The sequence below is a fragment of the Miscanthus floridulus genome, chromosome 7 (assembly GCF_019320115.1).
Source record: "Miscanthus floridulus cultivar M001 chromosome 7, ASM1932011v1, whole genome shotgun sequence".
NCBI lineage: Eukaryota > Viridiplantae > Streptophyta > Magnoliopsida > Poales > Poaceae > Miscanthus > Miscanthus floridulus.
In genome coordinates this window covers 26167009-26179024 of record NC_089586.1, presented here as the reverse complement: position 1 = coordinate 26179024, position 12016 = coordinate 26167009, and positions in this window count along the sequence as shown.

The window sequence follows — 12016 nt, the reverse complement described above, 5'->3', positions numbered from 1 at the left end:
AGCAAGCTATGCTATTCTTCCTCGACATCATCCATCGCTTTGGAGTACCGAACTCCATCATCACAGACAATGGCACGTAGTTCACCGGCAGGAAATTTGTTCGATTCTGTGATAAACAACACATCCGGATTGATTGGGCAACCGTCGCACACCCCCGGATGAACGGGCAGGTCGAGCGCGCAAACGGCATGCTCCTTCAAGGCCTCAAACCTAGAATTTTCAACCGGTTGAACAAGTTTGGTGCGCGCTGGCTCGCTGAGCTCCCGGTCGTGCTCTGGAGCTTAAGGACAACTCCTAGCCAGGCCACCGGCTACACACCTTTCTTCATGGTCTACGGTTCTGAGGCCATTCTCCCAATGGACCTCAACTATGGAGCACCAAGAATCAGAGCATACGACGAACATGGGGCTGAGGCATCTCACCAAGACGCCATGGACCAGCTAGATGAAGCTCGCGACATCGCCCTCCTCCGTTCAGCTAAGTACTAGCAGGCGTTGCGATGGTACCACAGCCGATGGGTATGGGGTCGAGCCTTCAATGTCGGGGACCTCGTCCTCCGCCTTGTGCAGAGCAACAAGGACCGCCACAAACTCTCCCCGCCCTGGGAAGGGCCCTACGTCATCGTGGAAGTACTTCGCCCGGGCACCTACAGGTTGAAAACCATCAACGGCGAGGTCTTCACCAACGCCTAGAACATTGAACAGTGAAAGGATCAAGATGCCCAAGAGGGGGGGGTGAATTGGGCTAATTCTAAATTCTCTTGCAATAATCAAATCCTACGGATAGCCCAATTAACCCCTTGTGCCTAGAAAAGTGTTTATATCAAACTAATGCACAACAACCTCGCAACCTAAGTTCCAAACTTACTCTAGCAAGCAATTCTATGGATGTAAAAACAAGTATTGAATTGCTCAAAGTAAATGCTCAAAGTGAGTGCTCAAAGTAAATAGAGAGAGAAAGGAACGCAGCGATGTTTTGCCGAGGTATCGGAGAGTCGCCACTCCCCACTAGTCCTCATTGGAGCACCCGCGCAAGGGTGTAGCTCCCCCTTGATCCACGCAAGGATCAAGTGCTCTTTACGGGTTGATTCTTCGACACTCCGTCGCGGCGAATCACCCAAAGCCGCTCACAACTTGAGTTGGGTCACCCACAAGCTCCGCCGGGTGAACACCAAACTCCCAATCACCACCAAGCCGTCTAGGTGATGGCGATCACCAAGAGTAACAAGCACGAACTCTCACTTGACCACGCGAAGCCTAATGAGAAGATGGATGCACACTTTTGCTACTCTTGATTTGCTAGTGAGGCTACTCTCTTGGATTCTCAAATCACAAACACCTCACTAGGACCTTGCTCTTCTTGGCACTCACAAACGTGTTTCTCAGCTGTTGGAATGAGCAAAAGATGCTCCACTCACGAGTGGACCTTCTATTTATAAGCCAGCCTGAAAAACGAACCGTTATGAGCTTCTGCGGGACGACCGGACGCTCCGATCGTGATGACCGGACGCTCCGGTCAGTTCAACCCGCGAACCAGTATTAAAGAGTCGACCAGACGCTGGCAGGGTCCGGTCAGCACTAACCGGACGCGTCTGGTCGCATAAAACCCTTACTAGAACCTTACTGGACTCGATCGGACGCTGAACCCTCAGGGTCCGGTCAGCACTGACCGGACACGTCCGGTCACTCTTTCCCAAGTCTGGACCCTTACTGGAGTCGACCGGATGCTGGCCCTCAGCGTCCGGTCACATGACCTTCCAGCGTCCGGTCACACCAGACTTGTTCACCTCAGTCAAATGAACTAACCGGACCCTGCGGCCAGCGTCCGGTTGCACCGGAGCCAGCGTCCGGTCAGTGTTTGACCCTCCATTCACTTCCAACTTTCGAGCATATGTGAATGAAGTTTGCTCCAAAGGATCTTAGGCATTCATAGGAGCTACCTAGAGCTAGTTTTAACAAGTGTGCACCACACCTAACTCACTAGACTCAACTAGGTCAAGCTACCCGTTCATACCCCCCTTCATAGTACGGCCAAAGGAAAAACAAAGTCCTAAACTACTCTAAGTGTCTCTCCAACTCCAATTGACACTTAGAACTAGTTATCCTTAACCTTGTCGTCCGTCCTTTGAAAACCGAAATGATTTCCATCATAGGGGCATGATAACCTCGATTGCCCAATCGATCTCCATTACCATGACCTAACTTAATTGCCTCTGCAAAACACACGTTAGTCATAGTAACTTTGTATTGACATTAATCACCGAAATCCAACTAGGGGCCTAGATGCTTTCAATCTCCCCCTTTTTGGTGATTGATGACAATACTACCTCGAGTTTGTTGTGGAGTGAGGTTTTTGACGGGCTTGGTTCATATAAGCTTTTGTCAATAAGAACAAAAGAGTTAGTCAAGCTTATATGACCCAAGCCAACACAATGTACTCAAAGGATATGAATTAAGCATGAGTACAAATAACAAAGCTCATTTGCTTCGAAATATAAACGTGGAAGCAATAGCAAATGAGCATTACCCAAGTGATATGACATATAGATAAAGCAAAGTAGAAGTCACACATGTCAAATATCACAACCACGTAGATAGCACTATCACATATATATAATAGTATGCATGAAAGTAAACACACGAATGCATAAGTAATAGTGTATCACACAAATAAAACTCCAAATGTATATAATAAGCTAATACTAGATGACTAGCTCCCCCTAAAGCTCGCTCCCCCTGAGTCTACATACTCAAAACCCTCTCCCCTTTGGCGTCAAACACCAAAACCTAAGGGTCGGTCGGCGGGGCTGCAGCGGACGAGTCGGGCGCTGAAGTACGTGGAGCAAGATGGAACTGGGCGCCATCATCATCTGACCCTGAGCTCTGAACTGACTGACCCTCTAAAGCAGGAAGTGTCGCTGAAGCGGTCTGGGTCTGAGCTAGGGCAGGTGCTGCCTGTGAAGCTGCAAGTATATCTGTCGTAGGATCTGACAAGGCGACAGACGAGGGGAGCCTCTGAGTAGTCATGATAGCTGGAGCTGCTGTAGACAGACCGGCAGTATGCATGTGAGGTGGAGTAGGCATGCCGGTCAACTCGCTGAATGATGCTCCAAGACTCCTGGAGACTGACGTCTCAGGCACGAATAGCGAGGAAGACTGCTCTGGTGAGAAACTCATGTGATAAGGAGTGAACTGCGGGGCTACACCAGGTGAAGCTAACCACTGGGACACCTGTACAGGAGGTGAAGTAAACTGACCTGGAGGCTGTCCCTGACTCTAGAGCCCGATGGGCTGTACTGCTGGAGTCGTCGAAGTGGTAGGAGGCTGTGCAAGCTGAGGCGAAGGCTGTGGCAGTGGGACCCCAATAGCTGTCACTACATGCTACATGAATCCCATGAGCTGCTGCTGCATAAGTAACTGCTGGTGCTGAAGGAGCTGCTGCTGACGCTGGAACTCGTCCTATCGAGCCTGAAACTGTGCGAAGTTTGCAGCTGTCTCCTGTGCCTGTCGTGTCTGATCCTGCTGCATCCGCTCAAGAATAGCAATGAGAGCGGGGTCTGTCTGTGGAGCAGGTGGAGCAGAACTGGAGCTACCTGCCTCTGCATCGTGTCTGCGTGGAGGCATCTGAGGTATAGGCTGGTAGTCGTCGTCAGAGCTATCACTGTACTCACTCACCTCCTGCTGTGCCTCTAGCTCCTCCTCCTCAGTGGCTACAATCCCTCTGATGATCTCATCCTGCTAAGCTGCAGACTCTGGCACGTCGGGGCGACGACTAGGCTGACTGGGTGCCTGAGGAGTGGCGTGTCTGATCCTCTGTGACAGGTTGTAAGCCGGGAACTCTGTAGTGGCACCTGTATACTCATCCATCATGCCAGGGGGTTTATCAAGCACAACCCTGCGGATGAGGAACATGATCCAGTGAGCATAGGGAAGCTGCCTGCGACCCTTGAATCCCTCAGCTATAGTATCCTCCATCTCTGAAAGAAGGAGGTCCCAGATGTCAAACACTGTCATCTGCATGATGGCATTGAGAAGCCAGAGCTGTAAGCGAGTCAGGCCCTCCCTGTATCCCAACCTGGGAAGCAGTGTCCTCCTGATGATGGCCTCTAGTATCCTCGCTGTAGGAGTCAAGTCACTGGGGTTCCTGCTCGACCCCTCTCCAAACGGCTCCTTGAAGCAATGCCGCACTAAATCTGTAGGGGGCACCTGCCCTCCATGAGGACGCCTGGGAGGCTCCTGATGTCCATAGCACACCTCATGCATCTTTACAGGCTACTCCTATAGCCTCAGTATCTCCCTGGCTCTGCCACTAGTCACTCTGTAGTCTTTGCCTTTGAAAGCAAAGTGAATGAATCTGTGATGAGGATCAATGTAGAGCGAGGCATAAAACTGACGGACCCAAGATGGTACATATATGCCCGTCCGTCCAATCAAATCTGTCAGTCCTGGCAAATATGATAAGTATTGCCGAATGCTCTCTCCGGCTGCTGCCACAATGGACTCTATCTGACAGACCCTCTGTGATCTGAACACTGCCCCACTGTTAAGATATGCATTGTAGAAATCCTCATGCAGTGGCGTGTAGAACCCCTCAGCTGCTCTCTCATCCCTCCTCGGAGGAAACCAAATCTCAAACTCAACAAACCGTAGCTGCTGAACCTGCCTGGCTATAGCGGCCCTCAAGTCGAGGTGAACCACTGGAGGCGGACCCTGTGGTCTGGGCGGAGGGCGTGAACCCCTGCGCTGTGTAACTGGCCTCGGTGGAACTGCAGCACTGGTACGACTCGAGCGGCGTAGCTGAGGTGCCGGCTCGGTCTCCTGGCTCTCCTGAGTCTCCTGGGCTGGCTGAGGCTCTGCTGGTGGGGGCTGCTGCTGTGCTGATGGACCCTCCTCAATGGCGACCCGTCGTCCTGCAAATGTGGCAGTCCCAGCTGGACTACCGTGACGACGCTCAACCTCCTCAATCGCAGCTCTGACTACGGGTGAAACTGGCTGATCTGCAATGATAACTCCGCTGCGGGTACCACCCCTCTCGGCACGCTCTGCGGCCTCTGCAACAGCTGCTGCTCTCGCTGTCTCGATGTCAGGGTACTTTCGCTTCTTGGATGTTAGCTGCTTGGTTGACTTGCCCTTAGATCCGGCTGGCTGGCGAGGCAGGGGCCTCCGATCATCATCACCTGGGCCACCACCAACATTCTTGGTGCGAGCCATCTGAACTGACAAGATGGTGAACTGTCGCTGATGAAGATCAACTGTCAAACTGCCGCTTTCGAGGCTTGGCCTCGATCCTTACTCGCGAGCTTGGCTTCGAGTTGACTGCTAACTGCCAGACCAAACACAACGGAACCGACTCGCTGCACGAAAGAATAGATAGATATACAAATAAATACCATATTGCTAATAGATGCGAAACCCTAGCAGAGAAAGCAATGTAGATGCGAAATTGAATCGAATGGCTTTCTACCTGACGATCAGCGAACCGAGAAGAGATAAGATGTCACGCGGGGGATCCTCGGAACCAGGCTAGGGTAAGGGTGAAAGTCCTGAATGTAATGATGAATCAGAGACTTCAAATCGATCTAGGTCACCATTGTAGATCAAAATTGAAACACAAAACTTGCCATACCAATCAATAGGAGAAAAAAAAGGGCAAGAGCACTTGGCGAAGACCGGCAGCCTTGGCAACGATTGACCGGCGGGCTTGGGCGCGAGGAGGCCGGCGAGGTGCTGAGCAGGCGAGGTGGCGCGTGGTGCTCCGAGATGAGCTGGCGCGGGGCTCGGAGGCGCGCTAGTCCGGGGCGCGAGGCTCGGCTGCGGGCTCGGGCAGGCTGCGGCGGCGCGGATAGGCAGAGGCACGGAGGCGCGGGCGTGAGGTGAGGCGCGAGAAGGCGGCGGCGCAACAGTGCGGCGGCTCGAGCTGCGGCGGCGACTTGGGCGTGGGTCACGGCGGCACTAGTTAGGTCAAGGAAGAAAAGCTCGAAGGCCCGGATAAATAATCCCCCAAACCGTGACAGAAAAGGAAACGGGGAAAAGAGACCTGAAGTCGCGCGAGATCCACTGACCGGACGCTCCGGTGGTAGCGACCGGACGCTACCACCCAGCGTCCGGTCGATTCCAGAGAGGTCCAAATCCTCTGAAATCACGACCGGACGCGTTCGGTGGTCCATGACCGGACGCAGGCAGGGTCCGGTCAGTACAACTTGATCATCCTTCGATCGACCGGACGCTAAACCCTTCCTGACCGGACGCACAGACGCAGCGTCCGATCACTCCTTCAACAATAGTTCACCTCCTGTGAACTGACCGGATGCTGGACAACAGCGTCCGGTGCAGCGTCCGGTGCACCTTTTCCAGCAATCCTTCAACATCCCTTCGCGCTACCTGTTCCCAATCAAGTCCCAACTTGAATAAGATCCAAATAAACACCAATTGGGACTGATGTGAGTGACCTCTCTCAAACCCTCATATTTTTCAAAATATTTTGCCTTAGGCTATAATTCTTTTTAAGAAAATAGGCAACAAGAGGGCAAATGGAACAAAACGACAAAACAACATTCATGCATATGTAATATTTGTAAGTAAATCTAGTTGCTTGTCAAGTTTGATCCAAGGTTAAGCTTCTTCACACGCTTTTCGGCGGTTATCTTAACCATGTTAGACAAGCTCTATATGCATTGCCACAAATTAAACATGTTGTATATTACAATGAATGCAAGGGACAACACAAGCTCAATTTTTAGTGAAGTTACTAAAATCAAGTACATTGAGCTCGTTCCGCAATCTACAAAATGTAGCCTCATCTAGCGGTTTAGTGAAGATATCCGCTAATTGACCTTCGGATCTTACACCTTCTAGTGATATATCATTTTTAGCTACATGATCTCTTAGAAAGTGATGGCGGATATCTATATGCTTGGTGCGAGAGTGTTGAACCGGATTATTTGCAAGTTTTACCGCACTTTCATTGTCGCACAAAAGAGGTACTTTCTCTAGAACTACTCCATAGTCTAGTAAAGTTTGTTTCATGTATAAAATTTGTGCACAACAAGCACCCGCGGCAATGTATTCCGCTTCGGCGGTGGACAAAGCCACACTATTTTATTTCTTGGAGGACCAAGACACAAGTGATCTACCAAGCAAATGGCACCCTCCGAATGTGCTCTTTCTATCAACTTTGCATCCGGCGTAGTCCGAATCGGAATAGCCAATTAATTCAAATAAAGCTCCTTTGGGATACCAAAGGCCAATGCTTGGTGTGTGCTTAAGATACCTAAGGATTCTTTTTACGGCAATTAATTGTGTTTCCTTAGGACTAGCTTGAAATCTAGCACACATGCACACACTAAACATGATGTCGGGCCTAGATGCGGTTAAATATAACAAGTTACCAATCATGGAACGGTAGAGAGTTTGATCAACTGAGTTACCTCCCTCATCTAGGTCGAGATGTCCATTGGTAGGCATTGGGGTCTTGATTGGCTTACATTCATCCATCTTGAATCTCTTGAGAAGATCTTTTGTGTATTTCTCTTGAGAGATGAAGATGCCTTCTTTCATTTGCTTGACTTGAAAACCAAGAAAGAATGTAAGCTCACCAATCATTGACATCTCGAACTCCTTAGACATCAATTCACCAAATTCTTTGCATGAGTCTTCATTTGATGATCCAAAGATGATATCATCAACATATACTTGACAAATGAAGATATGCCCATCAAGCTTCTTGGTGAATAGTGTGGTGTCGACCTTCCCAATGGTGAAGCCCTTCTCAATAAGGAAATCCCGAAGGCGCTCATACCAAGCTCTTGGGGCTTGCTTAAGCCCATATAGTGCCTTGGACAACCTATAAACATGATTAGGATATCTAGGGTCTTCAAACCCGGGAGGTTGATCAACATAGACTAGTTCATTAATAAAGCCATTTAAGAATGCACTTTTCACATCCATTTGATATAGTTTCATTTCATGATGTGATGCATATGCAAGAAGGATACGGATGGCTTCTAATCTTGCAACCGGTGCAAAGGTTTCTCCAAAATCTAAACCTTCAACTTGAGAGAACCCCTTTGCTACTAGTCTTGCCTTGTTCCTCACAACAACACCTTGATCATCTTGCTTGTTGCGGAACACCCACTTCGTTCCAATGACTCTTGCACCTTTTGGTCGCTCTTCAAGATTCCAAACTTCATTGCGAGTGAAGTTGTTCAACTCTTCATGCATGGCATTAATCCAATCCGGATCTTTGAGAGCTTCTTCTACCTTGGTAGGCTCATAGCAAGAGACAAAAGAGTGATGAGCAATAAATGAGGTAAGTTTTTGAGATCGAGTCATCACCCCCTTTGTTGGACTCCCTATGATGAGATCTTGTGGATGATCTTGTAGGAGAGGTGTATTTCTTCTATTGACCACTTGAGGAGGAGGTTGTGGAGCATCAACATCTTGTGCTTGTACCACCATTTGCTCATGGGAGATATGAGTATCTTCATTTTCTACTCTCCCAACTTTTTCACCATCTTGTGGTACATTTGATGAAGAAGGTTGGTTAATGACTTGTACATCATCTTCATCATCTTTTGGCTTGATGTCTCCCACCGGAATATTCTTCATAGCCTCCCTCAATGGTTCATCACCTACATCATCAAGATTCTCATGTGCTCCTTGGGAGCCGTTAGATTCATCAAATTCCACATCATATGTTTCTTCAACCAAGCCGGTGACATGATTAAATACTCTATATGCTTTGGACTTCAATGAGTAACCAATAAGAAAACCTATATCACAATGCCTTTGAAACTTCCCTAGGTGTTGCCGCTTCTTGTAGATGTAGCACTTGCAACCAAACACCCTAAAGAAGGAGACGTCCGGCTTCTTCCCATTGAGCAACTCATATGGTGTCTTGACAAGGAACTTTTGAAGAAATAGGCGGTTGGATGCATAACATGCGGTGTTGATTGCTTCCGCCCATAGAGCTTCGGGGGTGTTGTACTCATCTAGCATTGTCCTTGCAAGAGTGATCAAAGTCCGGTTCTTCCTCTCAACTACACCATTTTGTTGAGGAGTATAGGTTGCGGAGACTTCATGTTTGATTCCAACTTCATCACAATAAGCTTCTATGTTTGTGTTGTCAAACTCTTTGCCATTGTCACTTCTTATCTTCTTGAGCTTCACTTCAAATTCATTTTGAGCTCTCTTGGCAAACTTCTTGAAACAAGATGCAACTTCAGATTTGTCATGAAGGAAGAACACCCATGTATATCTTGAATAGTCATCCACAATCACAAGACAATAGAGATTTCCTCCCAAACTCTTGTATGTTGTTGGTCCAAATAAATCCATGTGTAGGAGTTCTAGCACTCTTGTGGTTGACATGAAAGCTTTGATTGGATGAGTGTTTGCAACTTGCTTGCCGGCTTGACATGCACTACAAAGCTTGTCCTTCTCAAACTTCACATCCTTCAATCCTCTCACCAAATCATTCTTCATAAGCTTCTTGAGTGAGCTCATCCCAACATGAGCAAGTCTTCTATGCCATAGACACCCAAGTGTTGTTTTGGTGAATAGGTAAGTCTTCAAGTTTGCATCTTCGGAGGTGAAGTCAACTAGATATAAGTTGTTGTATCTAAATCCATTGAATATCACTTGCTTGTCATCTACCTTGGATACAACAACCTCCTTCTCGGTGAATAAACATTGAAAGCCAAGATCACACAATTGCCCAACGGATAGCAAGTTGAAGCTCAATGAAGCAACATAGAGCACATTGGAGATGGAATGATCATTTGATATTGCCACTTTGCCCAATCCTTTGACCTTGCCCTTTGAGTTATCTCCAAATGTTATTTTCTCTTGACCATCTACCTCTTCATCTAGTGAGGTGAACATACGAGGATCACCGGTCATATGTTGAGTGCAACCACTATCAATAACCCAATGACTTCCACTGGTCTTGTAGTTCACCTACACACAAGAGATTCAAGCTTTAGGGATCCAAGCTTGTTGAGGGCCCTTCACCTTCTCAACAAGTGACTTAGCCACCCAAATTTTCTTAGGCCTACTCTTGTTGGGGGGACCTAAGAACATGACTTTCATCTTTCCACTCGAATCTTTTCTAAGCATGTAGTGAGCATTGAAAGCAAAGGGTCTAGCATGCTTGGGCAAGGGTTGTGGTGGTGGAGTTTGACACTCATGAGCAAAGTGGCCTTCTTGTCCACACTCAAAACATCTCTTTGGCTTTGGCTTTGGCTTTGATTGTTGGTGTTGAGCTTGAGCCTTCTTCTTCTCTACACTTGCCATATATCCAATGCCACTTCTATCTATCTTCATGACGGTATTCATGAGTAGCTCACTTTGGAGATGCTTGCCTCTAGCAAACTTGCTCAATCCCACCTTGAGATGCTCTTTCTCCATCTTGAGCTTCTTATTCTCTTCCTTGAGAATATCATTGTTCTTCTCCTCCTTGAGTTTCTTGATTTCTTCTTTTAGCTTCTCATTCTCAAGGATCACCTCTTTGTCATGATCAAGAGTTTCTAGCACAATGGTGTTGTGACTTTTCATCTCTTCAAGATCTTTCATGAGCTTCTCATTGTCACTCTTGAGCTTGACAAACTCATCATAGTCATTGCACTCAACCACTTGCTTGCCCTTGCTACTAGATCCATGCTCAATGCTTTCATCAATTAAATCATCACATGAGGTAGCTATATCAATCTTAACAACATGGTTAGTAGCATCATGTGGCTCATTTGGTAAGAATTCTTGTGCAATAATAAGGGTATCATAATTGATCTTTAGAGTTGCATATTCATCTTTTAGCTTATTGTGACTAGTGATAAGCTCATTGTGCACCCACTCAAGTTTATCATTTTTATCTTTAAGCTCTTTCTTAGAAGATTTTAGCTCCTTGAGTTTGGATGATATAGAATCATTTGTTTCTTTGAGCTCATCATTAGCCTTTTCTAATGTATCACACTTAGCTAAGAGTGAATCATTTTTAGCATCAAGTTTTTCATTTGTAGCTCTACTCTTTCTAATGATCTTAGTATATTTTCTTAGTATTTTGACAAGATCATCATAAGTAGGTGAGTCATCATCATCGCTATCACTATCATCATCACTAGCATGTTCATCATCACTACTATCATCACTCTTAGTTACCTTGCGTTCACCTTTGGCCATAAGGCATAGGTGTGTTGAGGATGATGGCGATGGTGGTGGTGAAGATGCAAGATCAATAGCAATGGCGGCCACCTTTTCATCATCACTATCATCATCGGATGATCCACTTGATGAATCAATGTCCGTGAGCCAATCACCGACAATATAGGCCTTGCCACTCTTCTTCTTCTTGTAGAACTCCCTCTTTTTGCCATCTCTCTTCTTGTATGGCTTGTTCTTCTTCTTTTCATCTTCATCACTTGAATCATCTTTCTTGCCCTTGTTCTTGAACTTGTCTTTCTTGGGCTTTGTGCATTGATGAGCTAGATGACCAAGTTCGCCACAATTGTAGCAATCCATCTCGGAGATTGGCTTTCTTCTTGAGCTAGTGAAGAACTTCTTCTTCTTGCCATCAAACTTGATGCCACTCTTGTTTAGCTTTTTTAGCATCTTGGTGGTCTTCTTCACCATGAGGGCAAGGCTTTCTTCATCATCTTCATCACTTGAGCTCTCATACTCAAGTCTTGCTTTGCCCTTGTCTTGGCTAGCTTTGAATGCTAGGTCCTTCTCTTTCTTCTTTGTAGAGGATGAGCCATCTTGTGGTGTGATGTGCATGTACATCTCATGAGCATTGATCTTTCCCAAGATTTGTGTCGGTGTAGCGGCGGAAAGATCACCTTGATGTAGCACGGTCACAATGTGCCCATATTTGTCAATGGGGAGGACACTCAAGATTTTTCTCACAACGTCGGATGGTGACATTTGAGTGAGTCCAAGCCCATTGACTTCCTCTACAAGAACATTTAATCGAGAATACATCTCATTAGCACTTTCTTTGGGAAACATCTCAAAAGAATTTAGCT